General features: G+C 45.7%; 1 long non-coding RNA gene across 1 annotated transcript in view; it reads right to left on the bottom strand.

Annotated features, from left to right (window-relative positions):
* The window catches only part of LOC149341605 (uncharacterized), a 72,739-nt gene extending 47,332 nt beyond the window's left edge, over positions 1-25,407 (bottom strand). The window contains exon 1 of the long non-coding RNA XR_016282643.1: positions 25,213-25,407. This is a non-coding gene — a long non-coding RNA (uncharacterized LOC149341605). The remainder of the gene's footprint in view (positions 1-25,212) is intronic.
* Positions 25,408-25,817: the final 410 nt, after the last annotated feature.

Below are 25,817 nucleotides of genomic sequence, written 5' to 3'. Positions count from 1 at the left end.
AATCTGAAAGACGCCAGTCCAGGTCTCGATAATATAAATTCATCTCATATTAACATTGGTGAAAATAGCGCGAAAGAAGAAGCCCGAAGGCGATAATTAGCCCAGCAAAAAGTTCTGCTAGATTACCTCATATTAAGTTAATTGCGCATCTCATTTGCGATGTGTTCGCCCATATTGTACACTTGGTCTTAAAATCAGGCACTTTCCCTACTGCGTTGAAAAAGGCAAAGCTAATTCCGGTCTTCAAAAAGGGTGATAAACAAATCATTTCTAATTATCGCCCAATCGCCATTTTATCATTTTTCAGCAAATTTATTGAAAACGTCATTGATATTCGAATAAACAACTACTTAACAAAATTTGTCATTCTCTCACCTAACCAGTTCGGTTTCAGAATGGGGTTCTCCCCTGAATTAGCTGTGATCGCTCTCACTGATAAAATTAAACCCTACATCGACGCAGGTAACTTTGCTCGTGCATTATTTAATGACCTTTACAAAGCTTTTGATTCCCTCAACCATGCTATTTTATTCAACAAGCTTGACGCTATTGGCATAAATGGGCCTGCGCTTTCGCTAATCAGAAGCTATTTATTCAATAGAAAACAAGCCGTGCTCATCTCAGGAACATGCTCAAAATTCAGGACTACTAACGTTGGAGTTCCGCAAGGTTCTCTTCTTGGCCCTCTTCTATTTTTATTATACATAATCAATGACCTCCCTAGGTGTCTTCATAATTCCAACTGTTTTCTTTATGCGGACGACCCAACAATCTTAACCTCGGATTCACATATAACTACAGTAGTTGACAAACTTAACATTGATGCACAGAATGTATTCGATTGGTGCAGAAATAATTTGCTGTCCATCAATGCATCCACATCTAGCTTTATAGTTTTTAGGTCCCCCCATAAAATTCTTTGCGAAAACCCATCTGTTAGCATAGGCTCAAACTCGATCTTTTCAGCTGATCACGCATCCTTTCTAGGTGTTGTACTTGACAAACATCTTAAATTTCAGACCCACATTACATCCATTTCACGAAAAATGGCGTATGGTATTAGAGTACTAATTAAAGTTCGCCCATATTTCCATGTGCCATTCTCATTTTCCTCTATTATTCGTTCATCCACTCCCATAGTCAGTATTGCATTTCATCTTGGGGGAAACACATATCATTCGCATTTATCATGTCTGCAAACTATTCAAAACTAAGCCATTCGCTTTTAACTTAGTCACTACTCTGTAAATGCGCCTCGTCTGCTCCTATCCCACAATATTTTGTCTGTGCGCAAAATAATCGAATACAAATTATGCACCATTATGTACAAATCTGTTAAAGAGCTTCCTTTTTCGCTAACTACCGGTGAACAAATTCCGCGTCGCAACGACACACGTTTTGCTGATCACAAAAACTTCTTACTCCCTAAACCTAACACTAATTATGGTAAACAAACAGTTCGTTTCTCCGCTACCACTTTATGGAACTCATTACCTGTTATCATTACGCAATCATCAAATATCTGTGCTTTTAAATCCGCTCTTCGTCAGTTTTTACAATCCCTCTAATAGTTTTCTCATGGTAAATGGTACTACTTTTGTAATTTATATCTCTATGATTTTTGTTTCCTGTTGTTCTGTACGCTTTTAGGTGTGTAATCATTTTTCATTCAAATAAGTTTTTGCATTATTTCCTCTATCTCACTTTCTGCTCTTTACTGATGCCAACATCTTCATAATTTTTGCATCTACTGTCCAATATTTATTCTTACAATTGTTCTTACAGGAGGTCCCGTCCACAGTCTCTGACTTTGGGACCTCCTCCTGTATTCCAGTGTTTTTTATTCTTCTTGTACCATAAACATGCAATAAACGAACCTTGACCTTGATCAGTCTAAACCTTGTTCTTTTCTGAAATGCTTCTATGTACTGATCTATTTACTCCACCCGCCGCGGTGGCTCAGTGGTTATGGTGCTCGGCTGCTGGCCCGAAAGGCGCGGGTGCGATCCCGGCCGCGACGGCTGAATTTCGATGAAGGTGAAATTCTAGAGGCCCGTGTGCTGTGCGATGTCAGTGCACGTTAAAGAACCCCAGGTGGTCGAAATTTCCGGAGCCCTTCACTACGGCGTCCCTCATAGTCTGAGTCGCTTTGGGACGTTAAACCCCAATAAACTAAGCTATCCATTTACTCCATATGCCATTTATTTTTTCGTACCAATGAATTCCATGGTTTTCTTTTCTGTGTTGACTTGTGATGTAAGCCAATTTTGTTGTTGCATAATACCTATCGTTTATGTATCTTCTGCCTTTTCAAAATCTATCACGTTCAAAAAAAAAGTAATGCTTTGAAGACATGCGATCTCAATAATTGAATTTTTCGTGGCTGTCTGCTGTGTGTTAAAGATATGTTTGGCAAATATGTGTGTGAATGATATGTCATGCTGCCTTGAACTGTGGGGACGCAGAGGCTCTGTCAGGCATTTCGCCTTTACCTCTGCCCCTTACACGGAGAGAATCCGTGAAACAATAAACATTAAAAAAAAAAACAAAAGCAGCAGTATTGTCCAGCGCAGGGCCTGATAAAAAGAGTTCAATGAAAAGCAACTATTCCACTGTACCTGCTCAAAACCGGCTGAGTAGTAGCAAAGTATCAACATTTTGCTCTCAGTTTTTTTTACAGCCAGTTCACATGCATAATAAAATATTTTGCCCGTTGTATGTGATTCGCAGTGTGCACGTCGGTACAACAAATGAAATCCATATACTTCATAACACGAGTGAAGCAGACAGGGAAAAATCAGTGAAAGCAATGACGATCTTTATGCGCATCTAGCACACAGTGGCGAGATATGATCTCACATGCGTCACAAACAGCGTCACCATACATGGCACAAATATACAGCAGTCGGCTAATAAGGAACACCTAATTTGTTAGCGAAGCGACAAGTACGACACACACTATAAGCACTGTGAATACAAATCAAAGCACCAGCATTTACGGTAATCTGTAGAATTTTTTCATACATCCAAGACAGGTTATGCCGGAGGCGCGAGCATTGGCTAACGGGCGACGCTACGAGGCGATCAGGTTCTTTTTTTTTTTGGTGATTACAGCTTTTCTTCCTCGGACCGCCATTGCTCGCTTAGTAACAGGGACACTGAAGGCTTGAGGCTTCATTCATGCGATTACGTTGTCGCGTACCTGAATTAAACTTCTGCTTGCGTGTGCCTGATGGTCTCCCCTTTGTGCCAGTTCTGTGCTAAACCTGAAACGATCGATCTTTTTTGTTCCCCTGTCACCACTCCTCTTTCCGGAGACTATTGCTAGAAAATCCCTTTCAACAGTTCGATCTGAGCTTGTCTACAGGCGTCGTTCTTTCCCATGGACTTTCTACGCTCGGTGACACCATCAGAAATGTGCAATCCGCAATTCAAAACTTAGCTTTAGAAACCAAATGGCTCGCATCCCGAAATCTTTCTGAATTCCTACTTCTTTCTCCTCACGCACACAATTCATCCGTTTTCAAAACATCCGACACCCTAAAGCCCTCATCCCACATTCAGTCAGCCATCTGAAAGGAAACCGATTTGTTTTTATTTTAACGGGATCTGTTTTGTGAAACACGCTTTCGAGCATCTGTCAAGGTGCCGCCTGAGCCTTGGACAATCCATTTATCACACCACCAAAAACAACCACTACCCAGTAAAAACACAGCTTGATGCGAAAGGCATATTTGTCCCCTTTGTGCAAAAAGCCTTAAACGATAGAATGTGCTTTTATCGAAAGAAGGAACGCTTTTTTCAATGAGACGTCGTTCAACAAACTTTAAAAAAAAATCTATCAGTCACTCTTTATGGCCTCTCCTACCTTCCGGTTGAAAACGAGGGCGGGTTTTCGTATGATATGATTATGGTCCTGAGCCTCCACAGCCTGTTGAAGACAAGAATGGCGATCTCGCATGGCGATGCGAATGTTCGCCCTACGGGTGAAAATTTCATTGAAAACATCACATGCCTGCAGGAGGTTTACAGAGCTCAGCCTGAGCATCGCGAATGGTGGAGCTTGTTTGATGATTTCGCGGTTGTGAAAAAGTCCCAGTGCTAACGTGTCAGCATAAGCGGGTTGGTGCGTCCTGTTTCTTTTCCTGGCTATTCTGTATTCTGCAGTGTTTCTTCTCAGGCAATGAAGAAGAAAAAAAAAAAGAAGCGGCGATGGCGGAATGGTTTATGGCAGCGGGAAATGAATTTCCTCCGTTTGCGTCGAGGTTGGCTGGAATCTCTCCTTGGGTAATATTATGGTGATTTTTTTTTCTGCTTGATTTCCTTTTCAACAAAAAGTTCAGAAGTTTCCTGGAGAAGCTCGGCTTCATGTGCGGCTATAAATTCTCCGCTGTTTCCGAACAATTTTTGCCTTAATGTGATAAAAATTGGAGCTAAAGGTATTGCATTTAAATATTCTTAATTTTACAAATAAAGTGCGTAAACTTTTATGATAGTTGACACGTGTTTTTAGCGTGATAGTGTAAAAGGCCCTATTCAGCAGAAAATCCTTCACCTTCGGTGCTGTCGTTACCTCTGTGAGCGGAAAAGCAGAAGGGCCAACAGCCAGCCAGGTCATATGACCTTGTGACGTCATCACAAACTGCTCACTGTACCGCGAGCAAACTGCCCACAATGGCAGGTGGCAGTTAAACTAAACATTGATCGCGAGAGGTTGCTCGGGAAGAGAAACAAGGGTCTCACAAGCCCCACAGGTGGCAGCACCTGCCATCGCAGGGCACGGCGCATCGGTTAAGCGCTGCACCACTGCGCCAGGAGTAGTATGAGGACTCCCCGCTATCTATGAATGTAGAAAATGACCAATTCCGCACATATATGGGCATGTAGGCAGAACCTAGGCGACAGAGAAGAAGTATTTGCGCGGAAGGGATCTCCAATGCTGCCGCAATGCACTATTGAGGGTAGGTCAAGCGTTATGTGACGGAGAAAGAAAGAACGGTGTCCATGTCTGCGAAGTTATACACAAAGAGGGCCCAAGAACGCTGTAGGGACCCATTAAGGCAATCGCGTCCCAGCAATTGGATCTGCTTGAATTACTGCATTATCTCCTAGGTTTCCTTATTTCCATATGTTTTGCCCTCTTTGTTTACCACTACTCATTTTTCCTCTATATACTACCTTATTATTGTTGTTATATATTTCTACACAACTTTCTATATTATTTGTTTTTACTTGATTGCTTGAAATTGCTACCTCTTTTGGTTTGGTTTGGTTTGGTTTATTGGGGTTTAACGTCCCAAAGAGACTCAGGCTATGAGAGACGCCGTAGTGAAGGGCTCCGGAAATTTCGACCACCTGAGGGTCTTTTGTTAATCTTGTTAATGTTCTTGTTCTGCAAGTTATTTTAATTTTTAGCTGGTTATGTTTGACCGCTTGACATCTGTCTCCGCCCCTCCCCCTCCCTCACTCTCTCTTCGCCCGTTATGTGTTGTCATTGATGAGATCTTTAAGGGAAAATTAAATTATGACGGTGAAGCTGAGCTCTGCACTATCAGTGTTGTAAAGAGCACTAGATGACGAAAACACGACAAAGTATTTACGTGCCCCGAAGAACGCGATACTGCCCAAAGTGGAAATAAACGGATATACAACACGTCAAGAATTCGACCTCCAAAGGAGCGATGACGAACCTCAAACACGGCGTCCTTATTTATACTTTTAATCTAGACTCTTACGGGAGGGCTCCTGCCCTATTGAGACCAGTCAGCAGTACCATTATGGCTTCAATTGAGAAGGGGGATGCTCTCATGCATTGAAAGTGCATTGGCGCATGGCATATTTTGGTGAGAACGAACAAGACCAATTGTACAAATAAGCTAAAAATTTTGAAGTAACAACGCTCAACATTCGACTTTTTTTATGGACAAAAACACAATAAATTGACTGTCTTATTGGAATTTCTGAAGCCTAGCTTGGCGTAAGTTAAGAGAGCGGCATCACTTTGACCAAATTAACACAAAGATGTCCCGCTTTCTAAACCCGATTTGGATTTGCTTCTTTAGGTACACTTCCGTGAGGAAATTTTCTCTAAGCATCCCTAGGCTCTTCGAATTCCAGTGTTTTTTTTTTCTTTTCTTCACTACCGTGACCTCATAAAATAAACGAGGAAGCCGCTGTGTTCGTGCTGTCCGCAGCTTGGTATCCGGCCATCCGTTTATCATGCGAGAACAGCGGCACCTTTGCACAGAATGAAGATCGGCGTAAAACACCAATATCTTTGCTCAGCTTCCTTTTTAACTGACTGCTGAGAGTAGCTTTTATGCTGCGAATGTGGCGCACGACGTCAAGATGAAATTTTTCTTCTGGCTTTTATGCTAGGTGTGTGTATTAACGACCATGCAATGCTATCGTGTCCACGGCGTTCTCTCTATTTCACCAGTTTTCTTCATTTAGGCATTTGATATTCTAACCATGAGTCACCATGAACCATCCCAACGGGTACATTTTCTTTTCTAGCCCGTTTGAATTCAGAGGAACCACAGAGCTTTTTTTTTTTTTTAGGATTCCATGTCGATTTCTGACCCCCGTGTTTCTTCTCCCGAATGATGCATGCGGTTATGAATACCCGGTGCGTAGAAAAGCTCCTCAGCAAGTACTTACGCACATTGACCGTTACAAAAAAAACGATCTAGAATTAAACCATAAAATAATGCAATTGTGGGAAATTTTAATTTCAATTTTGGCAATGCTATTATTAACTAAAAGCCTGCGGTATATTTATTTTCACTTGTCCACTGCAGTATTTCGCCTTTCAAGGGCATCCTTTCCTCGCGTCACAATCTTGTTTCGTGTGTTGTTGAAACCAGTCTCTCCTCTCGCACGAACGCCATGGGAATGAAACCAAACGCATGCGCTCCACGCCAGTGGAACAAAGCCCCATCGTTTTTCACTGGCTGTCCGTTGCTGTACGATCACCCATGGCGACTCTCTTTATTCGTCGTCTCTATCCGAAGTTTAACTGAAGCATACATGAGAACCACACACATGGAGAGAATAAACTCACTGTAGAGTCCTTTTGAGAGGACCAATGTGAGTCTGCGTGCTCCCGTATGAGAAAAGTTGGCTGGAAGCTATCGCATATGCTTGAACACAACCATCAATTTCGCGAGTGCAACGCACAGAATCAGGCTTCGAATCTGCGCACTTTTCATCGATCGGACCATTCGGCATCAACATCATAGTGGCCTGTCTTTACGCAGGACGGCTCCTTCCACTCTGTTTGGGAGTTGATTTTATGCTAAGCGAGGGTACGTGATTCCTTTATCAGAATGAACTGAGAAGTACTTGCAGAAAGTGGGGCTAGACACTTTCTAACTCCTTCCGTGATTTCAGCGTTCGGTCGCTTTCTGAATGCATGATACACAAACACCGAAGTGACCACTTGCATGCCAACAAAATATCTTCTCCGGTTGCCAACGTCCACTGGCATGCGCCCAGTCTTATGACGCTGCAATTTATGTGTGCGTGTGTATGCGTGCGTGTGTATGCGTGCGTGTGTATGCGTGCGTGTGTATGCGTGCGTGTGTATGCGTGCGTGCGTGCGTGTGTATGCGTGCGTGCGTGCGTGCGTGCGTGCGTGCGTGCGTGCGCGCGCGCCTTTGCTCTGTCATTTTAGTACTTCCTTGTTTCTATTCTGTGATCTAAGGCAGCGAACTTGACGCTGGTCTGATTAGTTCACTTTCCCTGCCAGTTTTCTTTTCCCTTGTTCCGCCTTTCTACGGGTTCCAGTTACTCTATGTATTGTAGGCTTCAGCCTTTCTTTGGCAAGCGTACATTGAAACGCCCACTATGCTTTTATGCTCGTTATACGGCGTGCTTGCCTCACTTGAAGCTCCTAGCAACTTGACGCTGGTGCCCCTACTAAGAATAAGCAATCTGATCGTTTTGTTTCTTTAACGTGCGCTCACGTCGCACAACACATGATCACCCTTCGCATTTCACTTCCAATCAAAGGCGGCCGCCGCAGCTGGGATTGAAGCCGACTCAGAAGCGGAGCGCTATAACCACTGAACCACCGAGGTGGGCAAGGGGTACAAGAAGGATCTGAAGCTGATAGCACAAATTAACTTTCAAGAATTCGAGCTTCTAAATACGGCAGAATTGGGAGAACTCCACAAACGAAGCCATGGCTTGGAAAAAGTTTTAATTATAAAAGCATTAATTCAAAATTAACAGAGCTTACGCAGACCATCGCATCAGGGTCAGCATTCTATATGAGGCGTGGTCCATTTTTCATTTCGAATCCATTTGGTCCTCTCGCATTGGTCGCTGTTTATCGCGGGACGTTGCCACGGCTTTGAAGCGTCCATGAAAAGCGACCTCACCATTGGCTCATAGGCGACAGGACCTGACTATTTTGAAGCCAGTGGTGATATCCGGTCGCCTACAAGCCAATGGTTTGGATTGGTGGTGTATAGCTTCGCCTTCTTGGTCAGCTGGTTGAGGTCAGATGAAGTCTTCACATTTTAACTAGGCTGCTTTTCACTGAGCCATATTCCCTTTCTTTGCCAAGTTAACGATAAGACACGGCATGCACCCTGCGTTTTGGTAATTATAAATGTGCTCCCGTTTTCTTGCGGTAAATTTTACCTGGCTCTGGCAGGGCGTTGTGCCAATACTCGCCTCTGGAATGAGACTGAAAAGGGTGGCGCATATATCACTGGCACCCCGCAACATGTGAGCATGAGCTTGGAGCCTGACAGCGGCTCTGGCTGCTCCTTTTCTCATGAGGGAACATATCACAATAGAACTGTCGACACAATGCTGAAGGAAGCACAGCTCGACTGTAAACATTTCGACAGAATTGCCTGACCGGTTGGGTTGGACAATTTAAACTGTGACAAGTCCCCAACCAAAACTTCTCAATTTTAAACCCAGCGTTTCGAACGGGTTACTCAGGGATGTGGCTAGCGTCCTTAAGATTGCAACCCAAATAAGAAAACGCGCTAACAACCAGCACCACACAGCGTGACAACCTGACTCACAACCTTAATCCCCAGTGTCAACGTCCCCCCCCCCCCCCCCCCTTCCTTCACACCGCAGCCGTCTTTCAGCCCCTTGCTGCCCCAGCATGCATTGAACAAGGAGCCAGCTTCGAAACGTTGGGTTTCAAATTAAAACGTTTTGGTTGGAGATGAGTGAGATTTTGTTCTAAGAAACACAGCTGCAACACTCAATTTTGCTTCTTCAAGGCGCCTTTAAGAATGGAGAGAAATGTAGAAGGCAAGTACCTTGTCCGGCCAATAAATGGAAGCGCAATTACCTGTGAGAGTTGTGAGGAATGTGTGTGCGTAACGCGCGCGTGCTACACACGCGCACGAGCACGCGCGCACACGCACACAGGCGCAAACACACACACCCGCAAACGCACACACGCGCACGCACACGCGCACACCAACACGGGCCGTCTGCAAATAATTGTATTTTCAGGAAGACAGCAAACACATATTAAGGTACTTAAAAAACATCGATAGTAACGCCTTACGTCGAGAACCACAAGTGGGATGAATGCTATGTGCTTAAGGTCGGCAATACAAACAGATCCACAACTCAAACATGGGCTCTAGGGCATGTTTGGAAGAAGGTACACCAAAGAACAAATTTTGCTGCTCCGCTGAGCAGAAACAAAAAAACTGGAACCAAATATTGCAGATAGTGTATAAAGTTCTCCCCCGTCCATCCGCGCTATCACCCTCCTCTGTACTTCTCTTTGCTCTCCTCTCCCTGTCCCTTTGTTTCCGCCAGCCCCAGATCGCGTGCTTAAGATATTAGACAGCAACTGCCGTGGCTGGTAACATCTTTACCTTATTTTTGGTATTATTGCAGTAATAAAGCAATACAAGTGCACGTGGCAAACATCGATGCGCTTGCCTTCATAAATGGCGTAACATTCCTTCGTTACGATTGCGTGGGTTCCAAAATAAAATAATAATTTCGATTGTCTTCTAGCTCGCCCTTTTATTATCGCTGCATTTCCCTGCAGGATATTTTATAGTCGCGTGTAATACTCGGTTAAGACACCTATGCATGAGTGAAGAGAAAGACACGTTTAGAACAAAGAAGATGTAAAATAACTGCTTGCGGAAATCAACAGTAGAATAAAATGAGGCAGGTTAAAAGCATCAATATCGCAGACAATGAAACATGATGCATTACTAAGAAAAAAGGCTACACTCAGCAAGGCCAGAATTGCTGCGCTGACGTAACGGAGGTTCGAGCCAGAGCAAGCTGAAGACACAGCCAGCGTTCACCGCGCGCCTGCGCTGTGGTTCTGAACGGAAGAAGGCGCATTTAATTATGAGCAAAGCTTTTATTACAAAGTAAGCTGCATTACAAGACACTGCATTAATCCCAGACCTCAGTACAATCCATAGCCTTGCCGCAGCACCTGAAAGCAGGCCCGTTGAGCCATGCGAGCAAAGCAATACCACACAGTAGAGTGGAAATCTGGATCAGTTGGTACATGATCAAGAGGAGCACCAGTCAGTAAAAGACAAGGACGAGAAGCGAGACGTGCACCACAATGACTGCTGTGCTGTACACACACGCACATGATGATGATGTCCTAAATCTTAATGGCACATACCCACAGCGGGGGATTGGCCAGGGTTCATAGCGGATACTAACAGTCATGGAGATGTACGTCTTTCTTCTCGTCCTTGTCCTTTTCTGGCTGGTTCTCCTCTTCATCAAGGACTACGCGCACGGGTCTGTACAGCACTTAAGGGCTCTCGCTAGACGCACGGCCAACCAGAGACAGGGCACGACGGACGATGGGGTATGCGTGACGCACATCTTGAAGACTAAGATCGTACGTAGATGACCCATCGCGCGTCGCCACCGGCAAAGGCCAGGGGTGGCGAAAATAGGGTTCCTCGATATTACCTTGGGGGAAAGCAGGCCATATTGCCTTTCATCCACCATGAAAAGGCGGAGGAATGTCGGAAAGATGAGGTTCCGTATTTGGCTTCGCTATTGTTATACATGAAAAGTGGATTCAACCATTACAATGTGGTTCTTCTCGCGGAAGTTTTTTTTAATAAATTCTCCGAAATTCTCCATACCAGCCCAACACTTTTGTTAAGTTTACTCAAGTGAAAAATGCACTATAGCAATGATTTCGTCCGCGCGCACAGTAAAGCATCACGGCACAGCTGCCTATTAAGAGGCAGCATCTCCGTTTTCGTCCCAACACTATAAAAGCCAAAAAAAAAACAATATTCCAAGCCAACACTATCCAAGCCAAATAAGAAACAAAAAAGAAATCTCCTCTGTCCGGCATACCCGCCTTATATGAAGTGCTCTTTATTAAAAAATTGCATAAACGGTGGCTCCAGCTTTTCCTCTAGGTAATGTTGAGAAACCCTACAGCGGCGGAGAACTAACAAAAAAAAAAAATCTCTCCGACTCTAAAGGGTCGGCGCCGCACAAGCGGGCGAGGGGACTCCCTTCGGGGCTGGACATGGGCAAGCATACAAGAAGCGCGCGTTTCACAACCCGCACCCTCGGTTCCTTGGCAAATACCGGGGAAACTTGAGAATTCTATGCGCCTCGCTCTAGCCCGGGTCTGTGGCGGTCTCCCCGTGTTCACCTCCCTCTCGCGACCTCCCGCCGAAACAACGCTACAAACGTCACTAGGAGTAATCCAATGGGGACGCGAGATTTAAGCTGGAAAATCGGAAGGGAGGGTTATTTACCACACTTCTCGAAACAGCTTCGCTCCGAAGGTGGGCAAGGAGCGCGACCGCCCGCATTCTGCTCGCGGAGACCTCACGGAGGGTCTCTAATGAGCCGAACGGCAATAGCGGCCGCACTCTCCGATCGCTCCCCACAATAGCCACCATCCGGCGAGGCGCACTGCGCAGCTGTCGCAGCAGCGCTGCCATTACTCGCAGAAGCTGCAGGGCCAAAAAAAAGAATCGGTCATGCATGCTAGCAAAGATCACACTTAAAGTCAAAATAGCGTCAAGAGAAAACAACAAACAAAAAGCTCGTTCGGCGCCTCCATCGTAATTTGAATGTTTGAGAAGCAGCAAGGCCCGGCCACTGCATGTTTTCGCTGCTGATGCAAGAGCCCATTTACGTAGTCGTCGAATGCTTTTTCTTCATGTTAGCCTCGCAGGACATGATTTTACGTGGCATGGTTCTCAGTGTTGTTCATTCCCACTCGTACCGCAAAAGTATTTTTCATGTTGTACACGCCACGGAATCTCGCTACCTGACATGGCAACGCATCTAAGGAGAATATTTAATAACGTTCGAATCACGTAAACCATTCCCCATAAACAAATAAACACTTGAGAAGTGCGATTGAAAGCATTAATTATGATTTTTGCATTTCAAGGACTGAGCGTCAAATCTTTGCAGAGAGTAAAAATGTACTCCGTTCCGTGGTATAGAGCGGACGTAAGCGTGAAATGTTTTGAAATACCGGCGTAGCGCACCCTATAGAGACTGAACCTCGTTGCAAGGCAAGGTCTCGGATTTGTCAAACGCCACCATCCGTCCGCAACGTCACTGGGCCGGCAGAGTGCAATGTCCAGGACCACTACCTTCCGCCACCCTCACTGTTTATAATGAGTTCTGCGGCGCGCCAGAGGATAGCGCCATGACCACCTCACGAGAGCGCAATGAAGAACAATACTACAGAGGGACACCATCAGAGTTTTAGGCCTTCACATCAATGACATAGGTCGAAATATGTATCTCCTCACTCGGCTCAAAAACATTAGCCTTCAGGTACCAAGCATGATAGCCATGAGATTATTGCATACAGCTAGGGTGCACTTGAACAGCGCACTCTGCGCCTGGCGCAAGCATTCATTCTGAACAGGATTAAGTACTCCACTCCGTATTTGCACCAACACACAGTTGTACATTGGTCCGAAACACAGTCTAAAGGGCGCTGGGCTTATTCAAAGCCCGTGTACAGAGCGCCTCTTACAGTTGGGGGCGCACAACACAGCCGAAGAGTTCCTTGCCGCCCAGCGCACCACTCAAATCCATTGATTGGAGGCTACCCCCATGGGTCAGACAGTCCTCGTGGACCTTAACATATCTAGCCCGCAAGGGCTCATTCAAAAGTGAGCTCTACTGGCTGAGGGGCAAGGCTCGCTCATACCTAATCCCCCACCCCGCAATATGCATCCTCTGTTCCATCAATTGGGAACGGCGGAGAGGCGCCCACTGGCTTGGCCGCCACGCATGCCACCTGCGCCTATATAATCATGGATTCAATGACGCCCAACTGTAATTATATCAGAGGACAAATTGCCTCCCCGGCTGCCAAAGTACTCCGAAATCATGGCCATCCCGACACACTGAATTGCCTCCTCTGGACACCGGGACATCAAGGCGTGGAAGGAAACGAGTGCGCCCATGGCGCTCTCCGAGCTCTTCTCCTCAGAGACTCGACTTATCCATCCCCCAGCCCACCCCACCCCGACCCCGTGGTGCATACATACGCGGAGAGGCTACCACATTAGTAGCTACGTCGCAGAAAATATGAGCCTCTAGACAAGGGCTCTCTAAATCGGCGGAGGTTATATGGCGACGCCTCCAGAGTTGGACTTACAGCTCACCCGCCGATCTCAACCCAATAAAACCTGAGTCTTACGCCCGCAAATGCAAACTGCGGGGAGAAGGCGGGCCTGCGTCTCATTGTGTGGACCTACCCTGAAACCCCCGTGACAATCAAAATGATGTGCCAACTATAGAGGAGTGGGAGGCTGCCCTGTCCAGCCCTGGACTCGAGAACCAGAAGGCCCGAGTAGCATGAGCACAGACAGCAACGTCTCCCACTGGATTCCCGGACTAGGAACCCCACCCACGCCTCCCCTCCCAAATCTCCCAATGAAGATTTTCATTCATTCATTCATTCATTCATTCATTCATTCATTCATTCATTCATTCATTCATTCATTCATTCATTCATTAGTAATCCCGAGTAAAGCCACTTGCACGTGTTGTGGTTGCGGGCGCGGCTCGGGTTGCAGGACAGAGCGCATACTCATATCCTCTCGCGACGTGCGCCGGACACTGCAATAATATTTGCTGCCGAATGTAATCTGAAAGTTGCTTATCCTGAAACATTATCTTTTCCTCCAACTTGTCCACATCGAGATTGATTCCTCCTCAACCTTGAGGGGAGGTTCTTTATTTGTTACAGATGCGTAAAATTACCACCTAATCAAATAATTTAATATTTCTTATCATTTGTTTCAAAAATCAGGTTATTGCTTTGTAGGCGCACTCGGGACCCAGTATGTAGCTTGAAGTTAGGGGAACCTACTTTCTGTGAAAATCCTCTTTTTCCTCACATTTTCTATCCCTCTTCATCCTCTAGGGGAGTCTGAAGGCTTTGTAGTCAACGATTTCGAATTACTACTGGCCCATACCTTCCCATACCCGGCACTTCGCGCACATGCCAAGCCAAGTGGGCTGCCGAACTCGAATGAGTCACCCTAACATCAGATACGATGAAAACTCGCCCTTTGAAGTGGTTACTTGCAGCATCCCACATGCTGGATGCACATAGGCGGGCAGAGGCTTCCGTTTTCCTTCCAATGCCTGGCCTTATAAGCGTAGCAAAGTAATCATGGCTGAGCATTGCGAGTGATTTTCAGGCGAGAGATGCAGAGTGTGCTCGAGGAGTGTTTCTCTCCGCAATAACTTCTTCGAAAGAAACATACCAGGATTTCCTTAGTGCACGGGCCCGTAATGATATTTTGCGAGCTCTGAAAGTAAGCGGAGCACGTCTTGAAAAAAACTTTTACGACTCTTCATTTTTCTTTTTTTTTTTTGAACTTTATCACAGTTCCCGCACCGACATCGTTCACTCGGCAACACGGCTCACCAAAGAAAAGATGCTCCTGAAAGAAACTAGATTATTCGTGCCTCGTATCTAGAGCCTGAGAGAGTTTGGAAAACGCAAACGGAAATGCTACGGATACATGGAAAAGCTCTGCAAAAAATGTGAAAGCGGTTGAGACATACGCTACTTGGTCTTAATGGCTGAGCTGCTTATTGCTTTTTTTGCGGCTGTAAATAGCAGGGTTTTTTTTTCCTTGATGATTTCAAATAAGCCGCCAGAGTTCTCAGTAACTGTAAGCCGTTGAATCACAAAGTGTGAAGGAACGGCTGGTGGCAAAGTGTAAGCCGTTGAAAATACTGCTCGCTTACTCTGTATTGGCATTTTTACTTTTGTGGTGGTAAAAAAAAATGAGTTTGCAAAAGTTGTACATAAACTAAAGCAACCGCTGCAGTATTATTATTGCTCAGAGCACATCTCCTCGAAACGCTGAAGAAGCTTTCTTGCGTCGCGGCTTCCGAGCTCCCATAATGACTTCTTCAAGCGTAATTTCTCTCTCTTGCAACAGTTATGAAGAAAACGAGAAAAGCGCACCCGTAGCCTCTTTTCAATTTTCCGGCTCCACTGCGCCGTCTCAGACGCACCCCATTTAAACACCGGCTGGGCCTATTTATTAATTTTGCCAAGAGTGCACTTGATGCTCGTGTTTTTAAACCGTGCTTGTATCCCTGTAATTTTTAGTATATTACGCACTGAATAAAGCATAAGCTATGATCTTCCACAGAAACAGCCGCCATTAGCGAAAAGAATAGGTCTAATTTTTTCTCTCTGAATTTCTTAGCGTTAAATCCCAAAGAGAAAGGTTGTCTTTCGCATGGAATGCTGTAAAGACGCTGCCATCAGGCAGCCAAAAAAAAAAAAGCACAGGGACACCTAATTTCGTTATTTGTTGGCAATACGATAGCAATTACAGCATTAGATGCCTTTGCCGGAAGTGATTCGTGGGGCTTCTGAGACCAGGGTTGCTCTTCCCGAGCAATGATCTTCCTGAGTTCAAGCCGTACGCCCCGTTCCAACTGCCAACCGTGGGCGTTCTCCGGTGTGATGACGCAACTTCCGGGTTGGTGACATAACGTCCCTTTAGCCAATGGGATTTCTCCGCTCTTGTAACTTTTCTCTCCGCGAGCCATTCAAGGTTTTGCTGGACGACACCGGTCGCCGACATTTTTTTGCTCGGGTAATGCTTCTAGGCTATCGCATAAAATGGCATTGAGAAATGGGGGAACTTGGAAGAGAGGGCATGGAGGTTAACCAGGGTAAGATTCAGGTTTGGTATACATGGCACTGGGGAAAATGTGGAATATGCAGTGCAGAAAAAAGAAGAAAAAGAGCTGAGTTAAAACCAAGTATCGAAAGGCAGTGAGGAGATGGCGTACGGCACAGTCACAGCCAGCCTATAGCACTGACTCGACGTCATCAAGAAACGAAGCAGTGCCTGAGACGTGTTCACAGCTGATGATCGCCGCTGCCACTGACCGAGACTCTTCGTCTCCGTCAGCGGGCGAACATCAAGACATTTCAGTTCACGGCATAGCGGTCGTCTTTCAGCTCTAAATGCACGGCACGTACTACATAGAACCTGTTAGAAGAGAACGTGGATTGCTGCACGTCCTTGCGTCCTTTTGGTAGCATTGTTTTATGCAACTGCAGATACTCCATCCACTACCTGCCGCTCTTCAGAAGCAGTCACAAAGGGTCCTCAAGCCTCATAGCTCTGAAAAGAACGGGGACTTGGCCGCGCCCGCGACATTAAGCAGCTTTGCTTCACGGTTGAACAACTCCTGTATAAATGACCTGTGTTTGTCGACGAAGGATGGACGTTGTGCTCTGCTCTGGATGATTTCGATCCCCGCCCTCTGACAGGGAATGGAATCCTCGGTCTGTGGCAGCGGCGATAGGCAGCCCTCTAGGCACGCAGGGCTCTTTCAATTCCCAGGGGCCTCGTTTTTTGCGCGGCGGATTACGACTTTGCGGCGCACATGCCTTGGCCTGGTGTCATTGCGCCTCATCCCATCCCTCGCTTTCCTCTTTCCCTTTTACGCCCCTCACTCCTTTCCGCCAGTGCAGGGTAGCCAACCGGAACACCTTTCTTATCTTGTTGTTTTATGTTGTTGTTTTTTTTTGTTCTGGTGTTCTGTGCCGTGTTTTGTTTTGTGCTATGTGGTTGTTTTGTGTTGCTCTGTGCTGTTTGTAGTTGTATTGCTGTTTTCTCTCAATTTTTGTTGTGTTATTACGCGTTGGTTTGGTGTGTGATGTTTCGTGTTGTGCTGCTATTTTGCGTTGTTTTATTTTGTTGTTATTTTCGTAAGACATGGCAGGTATCCACGAGGAGAGATTGCCTAGGGCTTGGGCACTGCTGCACTACGTGACCGTTGTGGGGCGTTTGGGTTCACCGTAAGAGGTCAAGAGGTTGTGATGTCACAACCCTCTCGACAAATCTCGATTTTCTCAATGCGCCAACGCCAGCTATGGCCGTTCCTCCTCTGAACAGGACCCTTAACGCTGCCGCTTTAAAATAGGGCTAGTCACAGCGGGGGCATGCTCAAAAGACCGCAAGAAAGTTCGGGCCGTGAGCAGTTGGAAGCGGGAATTTAAGTCGGGAATGTGCGCCTGCAGTTAAAAAGCGTAAGGAAATTATTTTTAGGAGCACAAGGCAAAAACCTGGGCCACGCTTTCCAAACTGCAATAAGAGTTTAAGCTGTTCATTTGGCCAACCGGAAAATAGAACAGGACAGCATTCAACTATGGGCCTTACATTGGCCTCATATTGCAAGAGCATCGTGTCTCGTCACATAATCCTTTTAATTTTTTAATCACGTCCGTTGTCCCAGAGCAAGTTCCTCTTTTAAGCCCTTATGCGCAATGCGAGACCGGCAGCCTGAGCTGGAGTTGTTTATGACGCCTAGGTATCATACAGAATACACCTCTAAGTAGATTGTCTGTTGGAAGCACTAGCACGCCGCTTTTGTTTCCATTTAACACTAGGTGAATTTTGTCCGGACAAACTTCTAGAGCATTACGGTATGCCTGCAAAGACAGGTGGTGAGGGAATGTGCCTAGACGAAGTGAAAAATGCTGTCATTCTCATAGGCGCAAACTGCAATGTCCTGAATAATAGGAATGTCTTGAACCAATTTATTAAATAACAGTAGTGTAATAACCGCCCTTGTGGCACGCCTCTAGACTGAGCACCGATATGAGAACAGAGCATGCCGTCTGTAGAAAAATTGACCCTTTAAAAATTCAAATGTCCATGCATAAAAGTGACACAGCGGCCGGAGTTGGGCAAGATTGTTCAAGAAGATCGTGTGTCCAAATCTGCCCGTAAGCCTTTGCTTTGTACAAGATCACCAAACCAGAAACTTCCCTCTAGGACTTGGAAGGTAGGGTTCTGCTTTCTAAAGTTGCATACTGAGACCATATGGAGCAGCCGCGACGGAAGCCAACTCTGTGGCGCTGAAGTCATTAAATTCTTGAATATGCCATGTGTAGTGGTTGTGCACTTTCTTTTCTCTTAACTTCACCAAATTTGAGACTAAACTGGCTAGCCTGCCTGTCTTCCCTCTCCTTATTTCTCTCTCCTCTCTCTCTAATGTGATGCCAAAAATGTCAGGCCTTTTTTGTCGGCAAAAAGAGAAGCTTTTTGTGATCTATTTTCTCCGCTCTTTTGCATGTTATTAAGCCTTGCTGCAGGAACTGGAAGTGCTCATATTTCTTCCTCAAACATTGCGTTATTTTTCATCAGGATCGAGTAATAACGTGGGATTAGACGTTCGACGAGGATCTGACTAAGCTTTCTCTTTTCTCTTAACAAGATAGAACGAACCAAACCTGTCAGAGCCAGCATTTAATCAAAGATACCTAATCGGTCAATCCATACCACCACCGCCAATTTTTGTAAGCAAGAAATGCGGTATAATAAGTGCTACGCCTAGACTACCCCAGTGCAGGAACTTATGCCTGATGTGCCATTCTGTTGTCATGTATGCATGGCGAACATTGTCACTAAAGAAACCTATCTGTAATCCTTTTGTATTGTCATAGTCAGCAGTCGCGTAGCGACAACGGTGACGTAGTGTCTAAGCCATGTGCTACACGTATAGTCCACCCGCCGTGGAGGCTCGAGTGTCAGTGTTCCCGTTGATGGCGATTCTGAGCCTGATTGGCTACTTTCGAAGTCGATGAGGCAACTGAAATTCTGCTTTGGCTTCTTTGCGAGATTTTCACTACCCTGACACTATTTTTTGAGTCCTTTTTGGGGAAATGTTTCCGCCCACACAAGATTGTGCAAAATATTTACATGAGTTTTGTTTGATCTTTTGCAATCATTATAAAACAGCAAAACGCAACCATCTCGACTGCCGCAACAGCCGGAAGAGCTACTTCGAGCTTTGCAGCCTACAGGAGTTGGCAGGAAATTTCAAGACTGGTTGACGTTGCAAAAGTGCGATCTATGTCAAATCTATTGTATTGCAGGCTGCTCATTCATTAGAGTTCAGCATGCTGTGCAGCCTGTACTTATCGACTCAGCGTGAGGTCTGTCTTCCTCAGTACCAGCACAGTTGATTTGGACAGACTTTCAGCGAGAGCCTGGCTAAAGTTCCGCTTCAAGAGCAAGGGTGCGAGATCAGCACTCAAGTCATACCAGTGAACATGCACCGCATGGCTCCGCACATGATTCAGCGTCTATGAAAGTAATAATGTAGAAAATGTTATTAGTGTATTGTTTTATGGAGTATTGAATTATTTCATACGCGTTGGTAAATGGAAGTTCAGCGAATGCAACGCCGTTAGAGAAGCTTCTGTGCGGACTCTCCTCCTCTGTGCACTGAATGCATATTGTGCATACGAGTGCATACGATCGAGCTAGACACATACGTCATGAAGAATGTCCCATTCACTCCCACTAAGACTGACAGCTCCTGAAGTAGTCACTTGTGTCTGCAGAAGGAGAACAAAGCCTAAACGAGCGCTTGCGCTTGCAGTCGGCCGCCGTCAGCGTCTTTGAAGTGCTGAACATGCAGACTGTAAACTAATTATATTTCGCGAGCTCAGCATTTGATAAATCCAGCTGAAGTCGCAGTTTAAGGATATTCCGCGAGCACTAAATTTCACGACGCAGACGATCCAGGCCCCTCAGAGCTTTCCTGCTCGCAAGTCTCTGCAGGCATTCGTACGCTGCATGGAAGATTCTAACGCTGGAAGTCTCACTCACGTGGTGCCTTTCTCACAGAACACATTTACGAGGAACTCAGCAGTAAATGAAATGTGAACACACTGATTACAGCCGCCCCTCGGTAACATCATTTCCGGAATTCAAACGCCTACCGAATTTCGCAGACGGCGCCTAGACACCCTTTTTATTCGTGAACTCGACCGGTTCACACGGCGAGTGTAGCGAATTACTCATAAAAGCTGAGAAAACCGGGAAGGCTTTTGTGCCCGTCCCTGGATTCTCGACATATCGCGGAGAGCAGAGGGGCGTGACATAAACCAGCAGTAAAACAGAAACAAACAGAAATTCAGGCGACGTTTTAGGAAGAACACCCTTTAGACGCTTCTCTTTCAGCAAACAGCCGTGAGAAGTGAACAGAGGCGTTTCGAGAGACGACGGTGCACTTTATTCCGCAAAAAACTAACCTGCACTTGCATGCAGTAACGGCGCACCCATCTGAAGGACATTTTTGTGCTGAACTCAAAGCCGGTATTTCTGCCGAAATTATTCATGGAACCAATTTTACGCGCGCTGTACGCGATTCGCGAAAACTTCCGAAAATAGGTCTTCACGAAAATTTCGCTCTTTGCAGTATTTATTCTGGACTGCGAATGGCCTGGTTTATACATGTGACAACCAATGTAAACGACACCACACACAGACACAAAGCAAAAATCGTCAGTAATTATTTATTCTTGCTTCCTGATGGCGCCTTTCACGTTGGTACTTATAAATAGCTTGTAGTACATGAACCGTAACAAACGACAAATGACACGGAATAAGTAGCATGTGCTGTCCCGTCGTTCCTTCTGTGTGCTGTCATTTGTTGAGCTTCATCTACTACGAGATATGCACAAGTTTGCCCTGCAAGGTGTTTTACTTCAATGCTTTTCTTCTACAGTGGGCCCTTTTCTATGTCTCTCTGCAAGTCCATCACATGCGTCTGTGATAATCTGCCATATCGCTCTGGCGACGTGCAGCGCGAAGATCTCTTACTCCCCTTCCTCTTAAAAAAAACAAAAACTCATGTCCTGTCGTTCCTTCTTCTGGGTGCTTACATTTGTTGCGCTTCATATACTACAAGCTATGCACCAACTTGCCCAGCAATGCGTTTCACTGCAATGCCTTATAAATAGGTTATTTGTGGACAATGTTAGAGGCGGTTGAAGGATAAACGTTTTTAGCCAACTAATAGCACGACATGCTAATCAAGGCGGTCCAAAAGTCAGTTAAAAGGCTACCAAAAGAAACTCTTTATTGGGACTCGCTAGCACCCGCAAAGAAATTAACAACTCGGAGGTAGCGATGCGACAAACGTGCTCGGTGGTCGTCGAAGAACAAACTGACCGCCGCTTGCGCGCAGCTACAAACACTCAAGATGAACCTAGTTGCATCCTTCGTCACAAACAAACCCGCATTCTAGTGGTTTTCAAATGAACAAATAACCATTACAAAGCATTGTGGCAAAACACGTCATGGACGTAGCTGCGGCATCAAGACCTATCATAAAGATGACACCAGGCCGGACGTTGCCTATCGGAGACAGTGGACGGACCGTTAACTTTGCAGCTGTAGGGGCAGCAGATAGCGCCTTTCATTTGTTTATTTAGACATATACCCAGATTTCGCCTTGTGGACATTATTGCAGAGAGGTACGTTACATGAACAAAACTGGTACAAAACGTCAAGCAAAAAAAAAGGCAACAGCAACAATAGGTTATAGAGGCAACGGTGACATAATAAATTCGGGGGCAGCATACTATACGCATAAAAAAAGGGAAAATAATAAAAAATAACCAGCAGGAGTACCATCCTTACATTGGAGCCCGTTGGTGCTGCCTCATCAAAACTGCAAAAGTGTCATCATCGGGTGAAACAACTCATTCAGGCAGCCTATTTCAGCGGTTTACTGTTCGTGGGAAAAAGAATTCATATACAGATGTGCGGCAATAAATGTGTGGCAATAAAGTACGGTCTTTTTAGCGCATATAAGGTTACGCTGCTTGGGGTAAAGAGACCGATCAATAAAAATATTTTCCCGTGTTGTTTCCTTGGGCAACGTAAGCCTAGTTGTTGTTTTTGTTGTTGTTGTTGCTGCTGTTGTTGCCTCACACGCTATGGCACATAGCCACCGTGGGGGATTGCCAAGGGTTTGGTGCTATTCCAAACAGGAGAAAATACATCCAGGCTTATCTCAAGCGGCTCATGAATAAAAATTGAAGAATCTGGGAAAATGAATAAAAAATTGAGAGATTTTGAGGAGATGGAAATGGTAATCGAGGAAGCCAAGAGGTGAGGGTTAAAAAAATTCATTAAGAATATAATAAGTAACAAATTTTGAGAGAAAAACCTAGATAACATACCTGTGAAAAAAGCTCGCATACCAGCTTGAACGCATTCCCTTTGACGGTTGCACCGAAGGAGAGGAAGACAGGAAGAGTAGACGGCAGTCCTAATCGAGCGAGGAGATTTTACAAATACTTAGTTCTCTGCCGTTTAAACCGCCGTTAGGAGGGTATGGAATGATATGAGAATTCAACATCCCCGCATGACGCACATAGATTCGACGGCGTGAACCCAGAACGGCATAAATAGATTGAGACGAGGAATCTTGCAGTGCGTGAGCGTCATGGAAACCTCACATTGCCTTGAAGCACATGACCGAACGTTAAACTTAAATTTTAAGTGTTCATAGTCCGCTGTAGCAAGGATGGGCTTATGGGTCAGGTTCTGGTGTAGTTGGAAACGTTCATAACGGGACACAGCCAGCACGGTAAGGTAACAAGCGGTTACCATGAAAATGTTATCCGCAACTTTACGAGTTCTGAACAGTCAAGCAAATCGCGAGTCCGACTTGTAGCAACCATTTTTATTTGACAAAAATTTCAACGTTATCTGTCATAGCCTGCAAATGAGATGAGCAGCGATAATCGTACCTTATCTCCTCCCTCCATTCTTGCTGCAAACCATTCCGTGAAAGAAGCCAGAGAAGTCAGTGAAGTTGGCCTTCTAAGCGTATTTCACCGGCTGATGAGGAGGACTGCCGTGTTTACTGAAGGCAACAACAACAGAGTGACTTCTGTCTCTGGTTACCAACCGCTCTAAAATTAATCGTGGTTTCGAAATTAACCAAGTTCCCAATTAGCCAGGAAAACCGAGTGCGTACTAGAGACGTGCAGCAAGCCTGGGCAGCCTCGCGTTCCTGCGACATTCGACGCATGCGACAACAGTGCGCGAACTAGTACTATTGTGAGCAAAATTAAATGACCCCGCGAGCGAGTTCCGAACCGGTCCAAACTGCGTGCGCGCGCCACCTGACGAAGCACTTCTGGTCAACGTTTTTTAGGTGTCGAAACCGACGCACTGGCCCACGCCTACCTCGAACAGAGCGACGCAGCGCCGGTTTCGACAACAGGAGTGCTTCGTCAAGCGGCACGCGCACGCAGTTTGGACCGGTTTGGAATTCGCTCGCAGGACACTCTTAATTTTGCTCGCAATAGTACACTCCGATACCGCTGTACGTTCTGGTGACGCTGGCCAACTAAGTGTAGTTTGATTCATTGTTGCGGCCAATCACGTTGCATTTCCGTTTCTTGAGGTATCGGAGCGCGCACATATACACACTCAAGTATACAGCAATGCTTTTGGAAGAGCGCACAACGGGTACGGCAAATCGCTGCACGAATTTCTACGCTCAGGAGGTCTTCTTGAATAAGCTACTCGCCCATGCGACTTGTATGCCCCTTATTCTGGCTCGATGGCGTCAGTCCACATTGGAAATGGTTACCAGCCTCCACTGTGCGACCCTAACGCGTGGCGATATGTCCCACCTTCTCTGGAATTGTCCTGGCTTTGCCACTGGACGTTGAAATGAAACTGCCACCCCCCCCCCCCCCCCTGCTATAGTATTCAATTACTAATTGCCAAATCTTAGAACCCTGATCAGTGATATGTGAATCGAATGAGGATCCTTACGGGATTCCTTCAGGTGTGTGTCCGTCTCTGGGATTACATCTGACTGCGTTTTCCTAACAACGACTCCTACCTTGAGATATAAGAGCCTGAAAAATTCTTTTAAAAATCGAGGCAAGAAAGCCTTTTTGCGCTTTTTTAAATTGTCCAGAAAAAGAAATACCAAAATTTCCAAATGAATCTCACAATGCACTGCAAAACTTTTTTTTTTTATGCTGCTCTTGTGGCGGCGTTCATCGGACGTTCGGCACAAACACGACACATGCAGACACCGTGCAGTTAAACTCCTGAACCCAAGGTGCTGAGGAAATGATGTGGGTTATACACACATTGCAGGCGTATTTGACTGGATATAGAGACTGCTGGAGAGACTGGATGCTTCCGAGTGTTGCTGAATATCGAATGTCCGGCGGCATCTATCTAGAGTTGTTTGTGAGTCTGCTAAACATCTGGAGCACTCCACATGGAGGTAAGGTGTTCCCAGTAACGAATCACTGGCATCAGTCTCATGTAAGCTACTCCGAATATTCCCGTTTTCTGCATCAAATTCAATAAACTGGTTGCTATTCGGTAATGTGTATACGAGCTCCGCATCAGGCTTGCCAGATCAAACGTGCTAAAACTTTTGTACTTCCACTCAAATCTCAAGGAGGGAATAGGTACACAAGCAAGCATTTTCTTACCCTGCAATTACGAGTCACTTCTGTACATGCAATTCCTCGGGCAATTGCGTCACTTCTGCTGTACGCAGTATGCAACCATCTTTTGCTGAAAAGGCATTGCAGCATCTTTGTTTCGGTGCAAAAATATACTTCTTTATTTATTCCTCAGTTACAAAATAAATGTGCTGAACAAGGAAGCGAGCTTTTCTTTTTTTTTTTGGACGGTTTCATATTTAAACAAAAAAAAACGCAGAAAACATTTTCTTCCAAGCTTTCAAAAATTCTGGAAATTTACATCTCAACTCCTACCTAAAGTTGAAAACACAAAGATTCCGCCTACTTCCCGCTACACCCTGCCATGGTCATAAGCCTACCTGCATTCAATAAAATACTTTCAACTCGACCCACCTCCTGCTCCATGCACATATACTTACGCTTCCGTGGTCGTCTCCCCTGCTGCCAGTCCACGCAGCCATCGTCGTCACTTGGGCACATGCGGCTGCAGCGTGCGTTTGTACCATCTCCTCCGTTTGATTCTGCTAGCTGTCCTACCTGCATGCGGCAGTGTGTGCTAGTAGACTAGCCTGTGAACTTTCCCTTTCTTCGCACTGCCAACTACACGCACCTACACTTACAGGGGGCAAAACGCATGTCTAGGACGTCAAAACTACGTGTTCCGAATGCGCTCAAACATCTGGCGATAACGCCTGTTTCTAGATAGGTTGGCTGATAGCATAGGCGGCCAAACTGATATCTGCAGCCGCGGCTTCGACACCTGCTTCTCTCGTCAGAAGCGCTGTCGGCTCATCTCTTGAGTTCCCATGCTGCCTCGAACAATGATGTCCATATTTCGGTAGACGCCGAAAGCCGTAAAGCGCTGCACGCAAACTTGACGCGTGTGCTCGCGATAATCATACAATGACGGAGTGTAACCGTGACGCGATGAAATGTTGCGCGCCAGAGTTTCCGCCCATGAAAAAAGGAAACGGAAAGCAGTAAAGAATCATGCGCATAGCCGCCTAGTTTCTGTCTCGTAGCC

Source organism: Amblyomma mixtum, chromosome 5 (assembly GCF_055824585.1).
Source record: "Amblyomma mixtum isolate Tamu chromosome 5, ASM5582458v1, whole genome shotgun sequence".
NCBI classification, from domain to species: Eukaryota; Metazoa; Arthropoda; class Arachnida; order Ixodida; family Ixodidae; genus Amblyomma; species Amblyomma mixtum.
The sequence above is the reverse complement of the archived record's forward strand: the minus strand, read 5'-3'. Positions and strand labels throughout refer to the sequence as shown.